We start from the raw sequence: 14,092 nt of genomic DNA, 5'->3' as shown, positions 1-14,092 counted from the left end.
AAGTTTGTATGAGAACAGCAGTTTTTATAACTGAAAACCCCTGAAAGGAGTTTCTTTCTGCAACTTTAAGTTCTTTAACAGTAGTAAAAGAATACTTGACATTTTTATGTCAGGAAGGATGGGTTTGTTGTAGGCACTTTACTACAGGCACAAGCATTAGCCCAGCATAACTCCATGGCTTCAGAACATAAAAAAAACATACATCTCTTGTCCAAAAAACAGTGACAACATTCTGAAGTGTTAAGAGAAATGCTAGATATAAAAGAAAAGAGACAAAATCCTTCTTCTGGCTTTCACTGCAGATGACAGTAGAAGTACAGATGGAACGTTTTAATGTTTAAATGGAATAAAAAGGCCCAGGTTGCCCCCTCCAAACTCCATCCCACATTTCCGTCTAACAGGCAGCATTCCCTTCAAATTAGAGATTAATTTATGCTCACAACTAGTCACAAAGGCAAAAAATCAGTCAGATTTACCTGGTCCTGAACACTGCAAAGACATTGTGAATGATCTGGTGCTGATTGCTGTCCGATGCCTCATAAATGAGCTCTCATAGGCTCCAGGCTCTGCATATGAATGGCAGCAGTCACTCTGAGAATTTCTGTCTTTTTTTCCTCCTTCTGATTGGGGAAACTGCGGAACACTCAGTACCCAAACCTGAGCTGGAAGCTCCCATAGAACCAAGTCCCCAGGCACACAGTTGTGCCCGCAGCCACTGATGGGGAGGTGCTCAGGAACAGAAAGGGCAGAGCTGAGCAGAAACCCTGAAATAGATTAAAATTAGCTCAGACAAATGTAACAACTTTACATGGATTGTGCTCAACCACAGCTTCACTCATAGGGATGTTAACAGAACTATTGGTGTTCAAAGAATCTCTGCAAGAACATACAGGAGAATCCACAGCAGAAATTCTTCTGGCTCCTTGTGCAGCCTGAGCTGAAGCCCATGCAAACAAGAAGCCCCCATATTAGCTCAGAACCTGATTGTTTCATGTTTTTAAAACAAATCTTCTGTTCAACGTGCCTTATAGGAATGGACGGTAACCCTGATCTATTCATGGACAATCTGGTAGTTAAAGCATTGGGAAGTACTAAACTGTCAGGGACATCGGAAGGTTGGATAAATCACTAAACAAAGCTTACAAGTGCTATAAGAGGTCATAGAGAAAGGCAGCTCCCTCAAATCCTGCCTTGTGCCTACAGATGGTCTCAGAACCGACAGCTGCTTCTCCTGGTAGCACAGGTTTGGGGCAGGTAATTAACGTGGCTGTCAGAGCAGAGCACATTCACCCAGGCTGGTCGCCAGCTTTCCTTGCCTTCCTGCAGGCAGCAGACAGCAGGAGGAGAGACTTGGGCAACAGTAATGGCTTTAGAGGAGCTGCTGATAAACATTTTGCTTTGGCTGGGGACAAAAGGTTCCCACTTCGGGCTACTTCAGTCCATCACAGCAGCAGTTTAAGGTCAGCAGAATGCAGAGGAAGTCAGAGCCAGCAGCAGTCAGGGCTGTGCACATCCCTTTGTGAACGCTCAGCACAAGAAGGCCAGAAGCCAAAGGCAATGGTAGCCTCTTGCAATCACACCCTTGCCTGCTAGAGGCAATCTGGAGCTGACAGCTGTCACCAAAGGCTTGGTTACAAGTCCTCAGCTGACTGTAAAAATGCCCACGAAGAACAGTCAAGTGGCTGAAACAAAGTCATTGAAAGTTAAGTGTGCTTGCAGTATATTGCCTCTATTTAAACAACTGCTTTTTTTTTGCCAGCAGTAATTACTGAGATGCCAAAAATCAGATGATTAATCTCCTGGCGAGGAGAAGGCTGCACCTCCCCCCAGCGCTTCAAAGCGATCAAAGCGCACTCACCAAATGGCTCAGAAATAAAAGCAGCTTCTCAGTGCTGCACTCAGTGCTTCAGTGAGCCAGGAGTCAGCTCACAGACTGGTGACTGCTGGACCAGTTTTGCCCACTAGGAGGAATTAAACGGGGCCACCACTGCATGTCATAGCAAATGTCTGATGCTGAGCTGCATAATGTTTCTTTTCTGCAGCACGCGTATTTAAAGACAAAAGATTTTTCTTCTGCTGTAGATATGCGTGGACTTTTAGAATTAATCCCACTGGGGATTTCTTTCAGATGGCAGTTGGAAGACAACAGAGAAGGAAAAATTAAAGCTTGAAAATAGAAACCCCACTACGTTTACGCATACTTCATGGCTGAGAATCCTTTACATTAATGCAAACACAAACAGAATATGTTTTCTTAAGGTTCAGTCAATCAGGCTGTGCTCTAATTGACTGCACTTGACTGCACACTCGGTCTCCCCACCACCAAATTCTGAGTTGCAAATTGCCACGGTAAGATAAAGAGCTCAGCTGCAGCTACAGAAGTCAGTTCATTCTCCCAGCATCTTTGGTCCCCCCTTTTTATACCCCTGCAGAATATCACCCACTACATTATTACAGATGTTTACGTATCACTTTGCATTTGTAGATTTCAATGCTCTTTATGAAAGACAGCAAATATTCTGTTTTCAAGGTATGGAAATGAAGTGGCTTGAGAATCAGTGGTTACTTCAGGAAAAGAATCTAGAGTTACATCAAGATGCTTTTCCAATCACAATATTTGTTAAGGTGTTTCAGACAAGAGTATCTGAAATTGAACACAAAAACTTAACAGATGGACATGCCTGTATTTTTCAGCACAAGACAAAGACAATGAGTTTTTTCCCCTGGAGTCATTGTTAGAAATCTATGACCTAATTGCTATCATAGAAACATGGTGGGACAAATCAAAACAACTGGAACGCTATGATTGAGAGCTAATAGGTTTTTAGAATCATAGAATCATCACAGAATCATAGAATGGCCTGGGTTGAAAAGGACCACAATAGGTCCAACCCTCTTTTATGTGCAGGTCACCAGCCAGCAGCCCAGGCTGCCCAGAGCCACATCCAGCCTGGCCTTGAATGCCAGGCATCCACAGCCTCCTTGGGCAACCTGTTCCAGTGCTGGAGTTGCCCTCTAAGCTAAGAAATCAATAGATTGTGAAGAGCTGCCTCTGAGAAACAGCCACAGACAGACTGAGAGCCTGTAGGTGAAAATTGGGGACTGGACCAACAAAGGACATCTTGCAGTGGTCGGGGTCCACTACAGGCTGCCCGACCAAAGGAAGCCTGTGGGTGAGGCCTTCTTGCTTTATCTGCAAGAAGCGTTGCAGACTCTAATCCTGATGGGGGATTTCAAACATCCAGGTGTCTTCTGAGAAAGCAACACGGTGAGCTGCAAGCAGTCCAGCAGACTCCCAGAGCCCACTGACAATAACTGCCTGCCCAGGTATTAGACAAACTGAGCAGAGGAGAAGGGTTACTGGACCAGAGAGCTCAAGGATTCAGAAGAGATCAGTAAAGAGGTGAAGATTAGAGGCAGGTTGGGCTGCAGCTACTATGCCCTGGTCACATTTGTGATCTCAAGGAATATGTGCCTGGCAAGAGCAGTCAGGACCCTGGACTTCAGGAGAGCAAACTTCAGGCTGCTTAGGGAGTTGCTGGATGAGATCCTCTGGGAAGCTGTTCTTAGGGACAAAGGAACGGAGCAGAGCTGGCAGCTCTTTAAGGATGCCTTTCTGAGAGCACAAGAGCTCTCCAACCTCCAGAATAAGAAATCAAGTAGAGGAGGCAGGAAACTGGCATGGCTGGGCAAGTACCTGCTGGTCAGACTGAGGGAAAGAAGCAAATGTAGGCAATGGAAGCTGGGCTGGGTGGCCTGGGAAGAATACTGAGATGCTGTCTAGATGTGCATGGACGGGAGCAAGAAAACCAAGGCTGCAAAAACAAAACAAACTCTGGGTACCCATCCCTGGAGGTGTCCAAGGCTGGAGGGCCCTGGGCAGCCTGACCGAGTGGGGGGCAGCCAGTCCACGGCAGGGGTTGGAACTGTGTGGGCTTTAAGGTCCCTTCCAGCCCAAGCCATTCTATTATTCTATGATTTCCACCTCTGGGGAAAAAAAAAGAAAAAAAAAAAGAAAAAAAAAGCAGCCTCTATTAGACCATGTCCAACCCTCCCATCAGTACTTCATTTAAGGAGAGTCAAAGAGGGGTCACTTCAGGACAAAAACATCTTCAAATAACTCTGTAAGCTGCTAAACTCTGTAAATAACTGCTAAAGCAGTTCCCTACAATTGGTCACACAGCTTAATGTCCAGATGGGTCTTGAGTATCTCCACAGAAGGAGAACCCACCACCCCTCTGGGCAGCCTGCGCCAGTATTCTGTCATTCTGACAGTAAATAAGTTCTTCTCTGCATTAGTATGGAACTTCCCATATTCCAGTTTCTGGCCATTGCCCCTTGTTCTATTGTTACTTGCTGTTGAAAAGAGTCCACCCACATTTGCCTTGGACCCCCTCTCAGCCTTCTCTTCTCCAGCCTGAACAGCCCCAGCTCTCTTGGTCTTTCCTCATACAGAAGATGCTCCAGGCCCTTTATCACTTTTGTGGCTCTCTGCTGGACTCTCCAGCAGTTCCCTGTCTTTTGTGCACTGAGGAGCCCAGAACTGGATGCAGCACTCCAGCTGTGGCTTCACCAGGACACAGCAGAGAGGAGGATCTGCTCCCTCGCCCTGCTGGCCACCCTCTTTGCAGTGCACCCCAGGATACCACTGCCCTTCCTGGCCTCCTGGGTGCACTGCTGGCTCACGGCCAACCTGCAGCCCACCAGGACCCCCAGGTCCTTCTCTGTGCAGCGCCTCTGCAGCAGCTCAGCCCCTGACTGCACTGATGCATGCAGTCATTATTCTCCAGGTGCAGAATTCTTCACTTGCTCATGTTGAACTTCATCAGGTTCAAATTCAGTGAAGTTCCAGAAGAAACAGCATCGCATATCTTAATTCAAAATATCGGTGTCCCGATGACAAAATACGTGTTTTCACAGTGTCTTTGATTACAAAAAGTCCGTACAGATTTTAGAAAATCGTCTGTCTTGTTAATAATCAAATGTTAGATTTTTAATGAGAGATTCAAGGATGCTCACATGCCAAAGCAACATAAATGTTTTTATACCATTATGGAAGTCCCAAGGTGGGTGATTTCTGAGTGGTTTGGCCAACTCCTCTTAGCAAAATTGAACAGACTGCCACCAGGAAAGCTCTTCTGATAGATATATCACCAGGGTGCTCTTTTGATAGAAAAGGTCTTAGGCAAATGTTCTAATTTTATAGAAAAACATTTTAGCTTAACAAATCTGAATGAACATTCATAGCTGCCTGTAAAAACAATTTTTAGAGCAACTAATACATTTCCGAGACTTTCCAAGACTACGCTGTAAGTTCAGTGCACAAATATTTAGCAGTCATAACAGACCAGAATTAAAACACTAAAATATTACTTTCCCTTTCTGTGGTGATAGCGGAGCATCAACCATCATCTATACAGACTCAGTCTTTACTTATGTAAGAGATTAAAAAAACTACAGCGCAACAAAAGTCATTGATTTCACAAGATGTGACTGCTAAGAAAAATGGCTTTCATCACACTTCATAATAAATTTATCTAAAAAGTCATTTGTTTAAAGTGTTGCCTCAGAGAGATCCCTGGAGACATGCCTTTTTGATGGCACTCTTTTCATTATTCAAACATAATGAAGTGATTCTGCATAGTTGTGCTGGACTATAAATCACTGTGAAAAAGGCACTTTCAGCATGTTAATAGACTGGAGATCAGATTCTGAAGAGTGTTTTATAACTACACGTGCACTTTATCTCTTGCACATACACACTAGATAGCAGTTCGTACACCTTTCCCAAACTCCATCATTATTAAGATAGGGAACTGACAGGGGAGAGATTTTAAGGAGACTTCAAAGAGCATTTTGCACTTCACCTCCAGTGCTACTGTAAATATACCGCCTGTATAAAAGCTGACAGCAGTCTCACGCAGCAGCAGATATGGGGGGAAGCCAGCAAAAACCTCTCCAGGTTCTTAGAAAGCTGATCTCCAAGCCTGCACAAGTTTGGTGTCAGAGAGGTGCAGCCCTGCCAGCTTAGAGTGTCCACAAGAGAGAAGCTGCTCGGCACACCAGCAGTAGCATTTGTTGCAACCTCCTTCAGGTTAACAAGGAATTAAGCATGCATTAACATGTATTAGCATGCATTAACAACAGCATCTTCAGAAGAAATTGCCACTGGGTCATCTGAGAGGAAAACTCACTTTTAGACTGAGCAAATGGAGTCTAAAAAACATGTCTTCCTCCCAAAGCTGCTGGGATTTTTGTTTTGATTTCATTTATACTTGGCCTTTAAGCTGAGTGAGTGTCAGTACTTCCCTACAGCTGCAGACTGCAACCCAGCAGGGATGTTTCACTCCGTGGCTTATCCAGGTGTGACTCGATCTGGATTTACAGGATAATTCTTTGACAGCCTCACAGCAGCCCAGACACACAGTTTTACTTTGAGGCCTACGACTCTGTGTGTGCAAGAGAGTTTCTGGGGAGGTCCTGGTAAGGTTTAAAGAACAAACAAGCAATGTAAGTGCAGTGCAACTGTCAGTACGCTCAGTGGATGAGGCCCCCAAACTGTAACTCTGTATGCTTCTGTGTGCAAAAGTTACAACCAGTAGAAGTAGCTGATGAGAAAGTTTCAAAGGCTGTATTCCAGTCCGTAGTGTCTTTCTTCCTCTAATGAGATTTTGCCCTACGTTTTTATTGCCTCTCATCACTTTATCACATAGCCATTCAGACCTTCGAAAGCTGAGCTGGAGAACACAAAGACAACAGAAGGAGGCCTAATCTACAATTAATCTAATGCAAGGTAAAGCATTTGAGAAATTCATAAATCATCTCCACATTTGCATCCATTTTGCATCCATTCAGGATGCAAATCTGGAACGTGTAGCAAGTGAGTGAGCGTGGTGGAATGCTATTTAACCTGGCTGACGGGGAAATCTTGAAGATGAATGACATTTAGAGTGGAAAACGCAAAAGGTTGGTGCACTCAGCTTCCTCCAGACTTGCTGAAAAGGTGAGAAGGTGACAAAGAGAAGATCTCAAGATCAGGAGATGTGCTTAAATCTTAGCAGCAACTGCAGCACTGCTTACAGCCAGTGGTCCAGATTATGTGCTGAAAAGCTAAACAGAGCAGTGTGAAAGCTGAATCTTGCAGTGGTTTTGTGTTCCCCACTGTACAACCAAGTGTGGAGCCAATAATTTTTGTGAAGCTCAGCCAAATATGTGTCCCACCTGATGCCACTGGCTTCAGTAGAGCGGGCTGCTTGATTGAGCCAAACAAATTCAATTAGTTGATATGGAAGCACCCAAATTCTGTTAACTATTTTCAGGGGCTGCATAGATGTCAGCATGGAGAAAAAAAAACAAACTTATTTCCTGTAATCCCAAGCAGAGGAATTAGCATGGCAATACTTTCCCACCAGGACCTTGCAGGTTTGCCATACAGTACTCCAAAAAGTAGTTTGTATGTAAATAAGGCTGAACAAAGGAAATACCCATGTTCACAGAATCACAGAATTGTAGGGGTTGGAAAGGACCTCCAGAGATCATCGAGTCCAACCCCCTGCCAAAGCAGGTTCCCTGCAGGTTCCTATCCTTCAATCACTGAACTTTAATGCGATACCAGTGTCACTGAGAAGACAGACAAAGACAGGGTGGGATTTCTTAGTAGACTCAGAAGACCCTTAACTCTAAGTCACATCAGCTTGCTAAGCATCTCTCTGCTGTTCCTCAAGATTTTGACCCTCACAAGTCTCAGTCTGGTCAGAACCTCCAGATATGGCTACACTGGAAAGGAAAAGGCACATGTAGGAGTAGGAAAAAAAAACAGGTAAGCAAAAAAACCAGCCCAATTCAAATGCTGCCATATCTCTGTTTTAACCCTCATTCAGGAAATCCTTCCAAATTCTTGCTGTTTCTTAGAAACGCAGCTCAAGTTGAACTATTCTAAGGAGAGGACCTGTACATGGAGAAAAAGACTTCCACAGTTCTATAAATCTTTTTTATCTGTTGTCTCTGGAGTTATGGAATCAGCTCTTGACAGACAAAAACCAGAAGAAAAAAATGGCAGAGATGTTCACCTGGAGTGCATCTAATTCGGGTGACTACAATATGCAGAAAAAGACAAAGTGGTTTTCAGTCTCAACAGAGGTCTTTTGTTCACAAACAAAGGGACAGTAACCTCATCTGTGCTTTCAGATCACGCACTTCTAAGCAGCACTCCTGGTAACGTGCTGCTCCTCGTACCTGAGCTCCTCCAGATCAAGGTTCTCCATTCTGTCATTGAAGTAGGGCTGCAGTGCCCTTGCTGTGCATTCAAACATAGGAGTTACTGCTCATTGAAAGTACGGCACATGAGTTCACAATCAAACCACACAGATAAGAAATGCTGGTACTCCGTTCTGTGACGGAAACAAGGTTGGTTAGTTATAAATTCGGTTAATGCCCTCTATCTATTCATATGCAGTTTCCTCAGTCTGTTCTTACACTTAACATCCCCAGCTGCACGACAATTTACACCTTATGTGTTATTTACAAAATCCGTCTCACCTATAAGGCAATTGTAAGAACAATTAGGAAGGAGAGACAAGCGTGAAGGGCAACGTGGTGTGCACGTGTCTGCTGCTACAGATGATTAAAACAGATTAACTTAGGCAAGTTTCTTATTCCTGCAGTGATCAGTCAGAATCATTCACGCTCTAAAACACTACTGGTCATTAACCATGCCAGCAGTGTGCTAGAACAAGTGGGGACTGCTATCCAATGGGAACCCCCAAGCAGAGCCTTCAGGAACTGCCCTACAGCAGTGAAATGCCACACGTTTCCAAAGAGCTTAGTGCAGCTTTAGAAATGAGCCATGAGACAAACTGGTTCAGTTTTACTCACACAAAAATACATGCTGGAAAAGCTGAGTACAAGTATTTTCTCTGCACAGCGGAGCTCTTATCCACCTTGGGCAGAGGGTGAGGGAACCTTACTCATATCACATCATATCCATTTCATCCAGTAGAATATGCAGACGTAAAGGAGACTGGGATCCCGATTCCACATTTCAATTCAAACACCTGTTTGAAGACCACTGAAAACCTGCAGCAAGATGCAGCATTAACGGATGAATCGCCTACTGGAATCTTACCTTCTCCTTTCACCAGGTCAGAAATTCTCCCTCATCCAGTGCTTCTGATAGGGATGGAAATTATGGCAACAACCAAGGAAAGTTTCATCCTACTCCACCATTGCTGGACTGTAGAACTGTGATTTATCCCCAGTTTCCAGTGGGACTGAAGCTACAACTTCAGTGTGGTACATGAGTTGAATTTTAAAAGTAATTTGCACAGCATGACTTTTGACACGCACAAACTTCTATCAGGGCTGATAAATTAGCAAAGCTAACAGAAGTAACCTGTGCAATGCCAAGAACAGATACTGAAAGAAAGAGCCGAGGGGGAGAAGAAGAAAATGTATGTAAGGGCTCCCAACGTATCTTCCCTCTATCTGTTCTATGGTCATTCTGTTTAGTTATATCCTTTGCCACTCTGCCAGAAGACAGGCTGATCAACCCCAAAACTGTCTCTCAGGTTCAGTACACTTCTCCCATTTGCAGGCTTGGAAGTGTGAGAGGAATCCTTTTCAGGATCCTTTATAGCGATATAAAATGGACGTCTCTGTAGGATATAAAGGGTTTGATTGCAAGAATGAACTCTGACTGCCTAAACATCACAGCTTTATGCAGATCCCTGAGCTGTGGTCTTTTAACAAATGAAGCAGCTTTCACGTTCTGCTTTGTACCAGACTTACAACCCTTCAGACTCCTCTGTTCTCATTGAAGTTCTTTGCCATCAGTGGAGTGAGCAAAGTTGCTGAAGTACTGAAAAGCACCCTGATATTTACAGAAAGTGTTGGGTGCTAATGCTCTCATCTTTCACCTTCAATTCTTCAGCTGACATGCTCTGGGAGGCAGTTACCCCATAAAGGTGTATGTAATTTAACATAAATCTGAAATTAAAAGGATGAGAGAACTTGCACGAGTACAAATAATCATATTATCTATATTATACATATGTAATAATTGTAGTGCAGATAATGCTGAACTGTGACACGCTGGTTCTCCTGTAAGAAGACTCAACTGCAGGATCAGTGATAAAAGAAAGTGATTTCAGCCCCAAAGGAAACAATTATAGAGGCACTCTGTGGAGACAGAGCAGGCTTGACAGAGAAGATGGTACTTTTGACATTAGAAAATGCATTCCAGTACACCTTAAGTTTCTTCTAGCAGCTTTGACTGATTCTGACACTTTTTCTGCCCAGCCTCAGACTGTCCTCTCATGTTTGCCTGCACTCCAGCCCACATCTCACTGCACCAGTGCTACGCGGCAGGAGATTCAAGCTCTAAGGCATGCCTCAGGGTGTGCAGAGCATTTTGTCATCTTCTTGGTTAAAGTGGTTGGTGACACCTAAATAAGAATCTTGTGGATTTTGTGTTCATTAGACAGGATAGTCTAACAGTGAATAGTAAAAATACGACCAAGGCAGAAATAAACTCGACTTGTTTTGTATCTGTGCCATAGCCGTGAACAATCCTGCATGTTCACTGCTGGGTTCACAGCATCCTTCTTCTAGAAGCGTTGTACATTTTCAGAAACTCTGCAGGCTCCACAGCTCTGCAGCTCACTCTTTACAATCATCAAAGCGGTGAATGGGATTGTGAGATTGTAGGTGAAAGACTGAAAAACAAGCTCTCATATTGTGCAGGCTATTTGCAAAAGAGATGAGCAGCTAAATACTGAAAAATGCAAAAGTACGGCCAAATAACTAGCTGTTGCTAGATATCTTGTGGCTTCTGTCCACAAATATCACAAAAATGACATAGGAATGACTGATGTCAGACATTGGTGAATGTTACTGATAGATGCAGTACAATTAAACAACGTTGCTGTGCCAGAGTTTTTCACAGATATCCACAGCGTTTTTCCAAATTCCAAAATTCAAAGGGCCCTCGTCACTACATTCTCTCAGTTCTCCATCCCAAGATCTGTGGTACTCAGATGAAAGAGCAGATCTCAGTATTCTTATACATGTTTAAAGAGGACTGCCAAGTAAATTTAAAAAACAGGGTACTGCTTTTGCCCCTGGAGGAAAACCTACTCTGATCAGACAGAAGGTCACACAGCTGCCAGCTGGACAACACAAGGCCAAGCCGGCCACATCTCCTGCTGATAGTAAAACATTTCCCACGTGTGAGGTCATTGACTTGGAAGGAAAAAGACACACAAGTCACTCCCATTAAAATGAACAAGCTGTTTCTTACCTGGATAAAATATCCCTCTGTGAGGTTGCAGCTGGAATGCAACCTAAGTTTATGAACAGAAGAACAGCCCCTTGAGACACCAGCTCACTGAATTGATTGCTGAGTAGTGTCAAAAATATTACAAGATACAATCCAGACATTAAACCTCCATTGCTGAGAGGGCTTACTTAATTATTTTCTTGAATGAAGCATTTCTTGACATGGTGAGCAAGGGAATTCACTGTCAGGAAAGCAACATAATTAATTGTGCTGTGAGGAACAAGTCCTTTCATTGTGTGTTCTTCACTGTGCACTTGAGATGCAGAATTGCAGCCTGTTTGCTTCATTTCTCTCTCAGTTTCTCAGCTGCCTCAGGCTGCTCTCCTCTCTTCTGTTCTTTGGAAAGTGAAAGCAACGGAGAAGATCACCCGCATATGAGTTTGCTTCTGCCCCAATCTTAGTTGATGAAAATCCCTATGGCCTTTTAGGCCAGTGGTTATTTGTAACAGCAGGCTGCCAGAGGAGTTTGCACCATGGTCTGGAGCAAAGATCAGAGGCATCCATATAAAGCTGCACAAATGGGAGAACTGCAGCTGAGGCACAAACGTGTCATCAGGACGAACTCTGCCTTGGTGCACATACTGCAAGGCAAGCTTTCCCCCTTTGCAGTTCCACCCAGCAAAACTAATAGGCTGCAGAGTGAATCAGCTGAGCAGGGGCCAGGGCACAGGATGCAATGTAAGGGCTCTGCAACAGCCAGGTCACAGCTGTTGAGTTTCATCGCACACAGTGCAAGTCTCACCCTCAGCAGAAAGCTGTAAGAATCAGTCAGACTTGATCACAAGAAGCACAACAGATCACAAAGAATAACTTAGAGCTTCTCTCACTTCCTCATGCACCGTTACTGTGGTAGCAGACATTTCCCAGCATGTTTTTATCCACCCACAAATTACTCAGATAATAAAGAAGTCTGAGTGATATGAGGCTTCAGACATCTGCGTAAATAGGGGCATGCCTTCCCTTCAAAATAAATTCTTCCTATAACGTCCTCTCGTACGCAAATATCTGACAAAGAACTTAGAAAAGCTGAAGTAATGGGTGGTCTGCCTGGGTGACAACGCTGATACATCTCCAGTCAATGATAATATGTCATTTGTTACTGATAAAGAGCACTCAGTATTCCCAAAATGTCGTCGTTTACATGGCCAGGCAATCAACTGATCAGTCCCATGCAGGCTAAAAGATTAACAGCTGCATACTCCGAACCAGGCTCCTGAATGCCTTGGAGGAAATAAGACTCGTTGCCATTCTCAGTTCTCAAGCATTTCCCAGAAGAAGCATTTTTGAATGTCTTTACAAAATTTTTTGAAAGTTATCTTATTCATTAAGGACATCACTGTAATAGTTCAAATTGCTGTGATAACATTGTAGCTTTGAACAAATGTTTGCACATGAATAAATCAGGCTTGTAAAGAATTTACAAGCTCCATTTGTTTACAGTCATCCTCAGTTTGAGAGCACGAGCAGTGCTGCAGTGCCCTGTGTGAGCAATCCGAAGCATCACAGTAACACAGCATTGGAGTGGCTCAGGGTAAGCAGTTACAACGCACGGTGATTCCGGATGCCTCCCACTCCCTGACTACCCACTTTCTCCTTTCTCTTCATCTTTCCTACTTCTTTTCAGGCAGTTGCCTTGTTTGGTGGGGTGGGTGGTTTTCTACTCTCTTGCCAATATAAGGCAATTTCTGGATGTGAAACTGCACAGCCTGTCCCAGAGATTCATCCAGAAAAGAGCGAGTTCATTCTCAAGACAGAACTCACAACTCCGGGACTTCCCAGCACGTAACAAAACCATTCCTAAATAAAGGCTGATATTTGATGACATTTTATAGCATCTTCCTCAGGCGGCCTGACACGTCCCACAGACAGTCCCTCATTCCCCTGTACAGCAGGGTTCTGTGTTTACAGGTAAGGATCATAATTTAATAGAAGAAAAGTCAACTGAGATTTGATGTTACACCCTGACTTACCAGGGTTAAAGATGGAAACAGATCTACTTAATGAAAATGCTGCTTTAAGGTAAATGGCTAAATCCATCAATGAGCAGGCAACATCCTTTCCTTTTGTCTTGTTTTTTACCCCAGTTCCTCAAAGGCTGACACTAGAGATGCTCAGCACTGTGCTACTCAAGCTTCCAAACACGGCACCACGAGCTCCAGCCTGTGACAAACAGGGCACAGCACTCACAGCAATCTCAGGTTCAGGAGCCGCACTGAACACCAGCCTCATCAGCTTTTTCTAATCTTTCCATATGCGTTTCTGGATGCTGAATCTCCACAGAATTACAAACGGCACCATCAAAGACAAACAAAGCAGTTGTGACAGTGCTGAGGATTTAAAAGCCATAGCTAGTTTCACTGCAGGCTTGTATTTGCCCTCGGATTTGAGGGTAGCAGACAGTATCTGTGTCATTTATCCACGTCCTTCAACCACAGGCTGTGCTCTGCCAAGAGATGGGATCTCACAGCCCCCGAGGCCAGAGGAGCATCAGCCTGAGCAAACCAAGCCAGAACGCTGCACTGAATGTAGGAGTTGGTTCAGAAACAGAGTGCTGGTTTTGCTGAATTGAGTTCTAACACTACTTTTCAAGAAAATAATGCTTCATTACGGGGCCTGTATGCTCAGCATCTTTGGTCACCCCACAAATACTCTCATTAGATACGTTAATAGCTCCCAGCACTTTGGCACAGAGAAGGCTTTTACCAAAATGCTAAGTAGCAGTGTGTGCATTTAGGTTGGTTCTTGACACTACTCTAG

The 14,092-nt window shown here is 44.0% G+C and overlaps 1 long non-coding RNA gene across 2 annotated transcripts in view; it reads right to left on the bottom strand.

Moving 5' to 3' along the window:
* LOC128078334 (uncharacterized) overlaps nucleotides 1–14,092 on the bottom strand; it is a 28,456-nt gene that overhangs the window by 1,555 nt on the left and 12,809 nt on the right. Inside the window, exon 2 of one of the 2 annotated variants that reach the window (XR_008205577.1) lies at nucleotides 477–764. This is a non-coding gene — a long non-coding RNA (uncharacterized LOC128078334). Of the gene's footprint in view, nucleotides 1–476; nucleotides 12,250–14,092 lie in introns of those variants that run through there. The other variant, XR_008205576.1, reaches the window with a different exon arrangement.

The sequence above is a fragment of the Tympanuchus pallidicinctus genome, unplaced genomic scaffold (genome assembly GCF_026119805.1).
Source record: "Tympanuchus pallidicinctus isolate F22 unplaced genomic scaffold, pur_lepc_1.0 scaffold17, whole genome shotgun sequence".
NCBI classification, from domain to species: domain Eukaryota; kingdom Metazoa; phylum Chordata; class Aves; order Galliformes; family Phasianidae; genus Tympanuchus; species Tympanuchus pallidicinctus.
The sequence above is the reverse complement of the archived record's forward strand: the minus strand, read 5'-3'. Positions and strand labels throughout refer to the sequence as shown.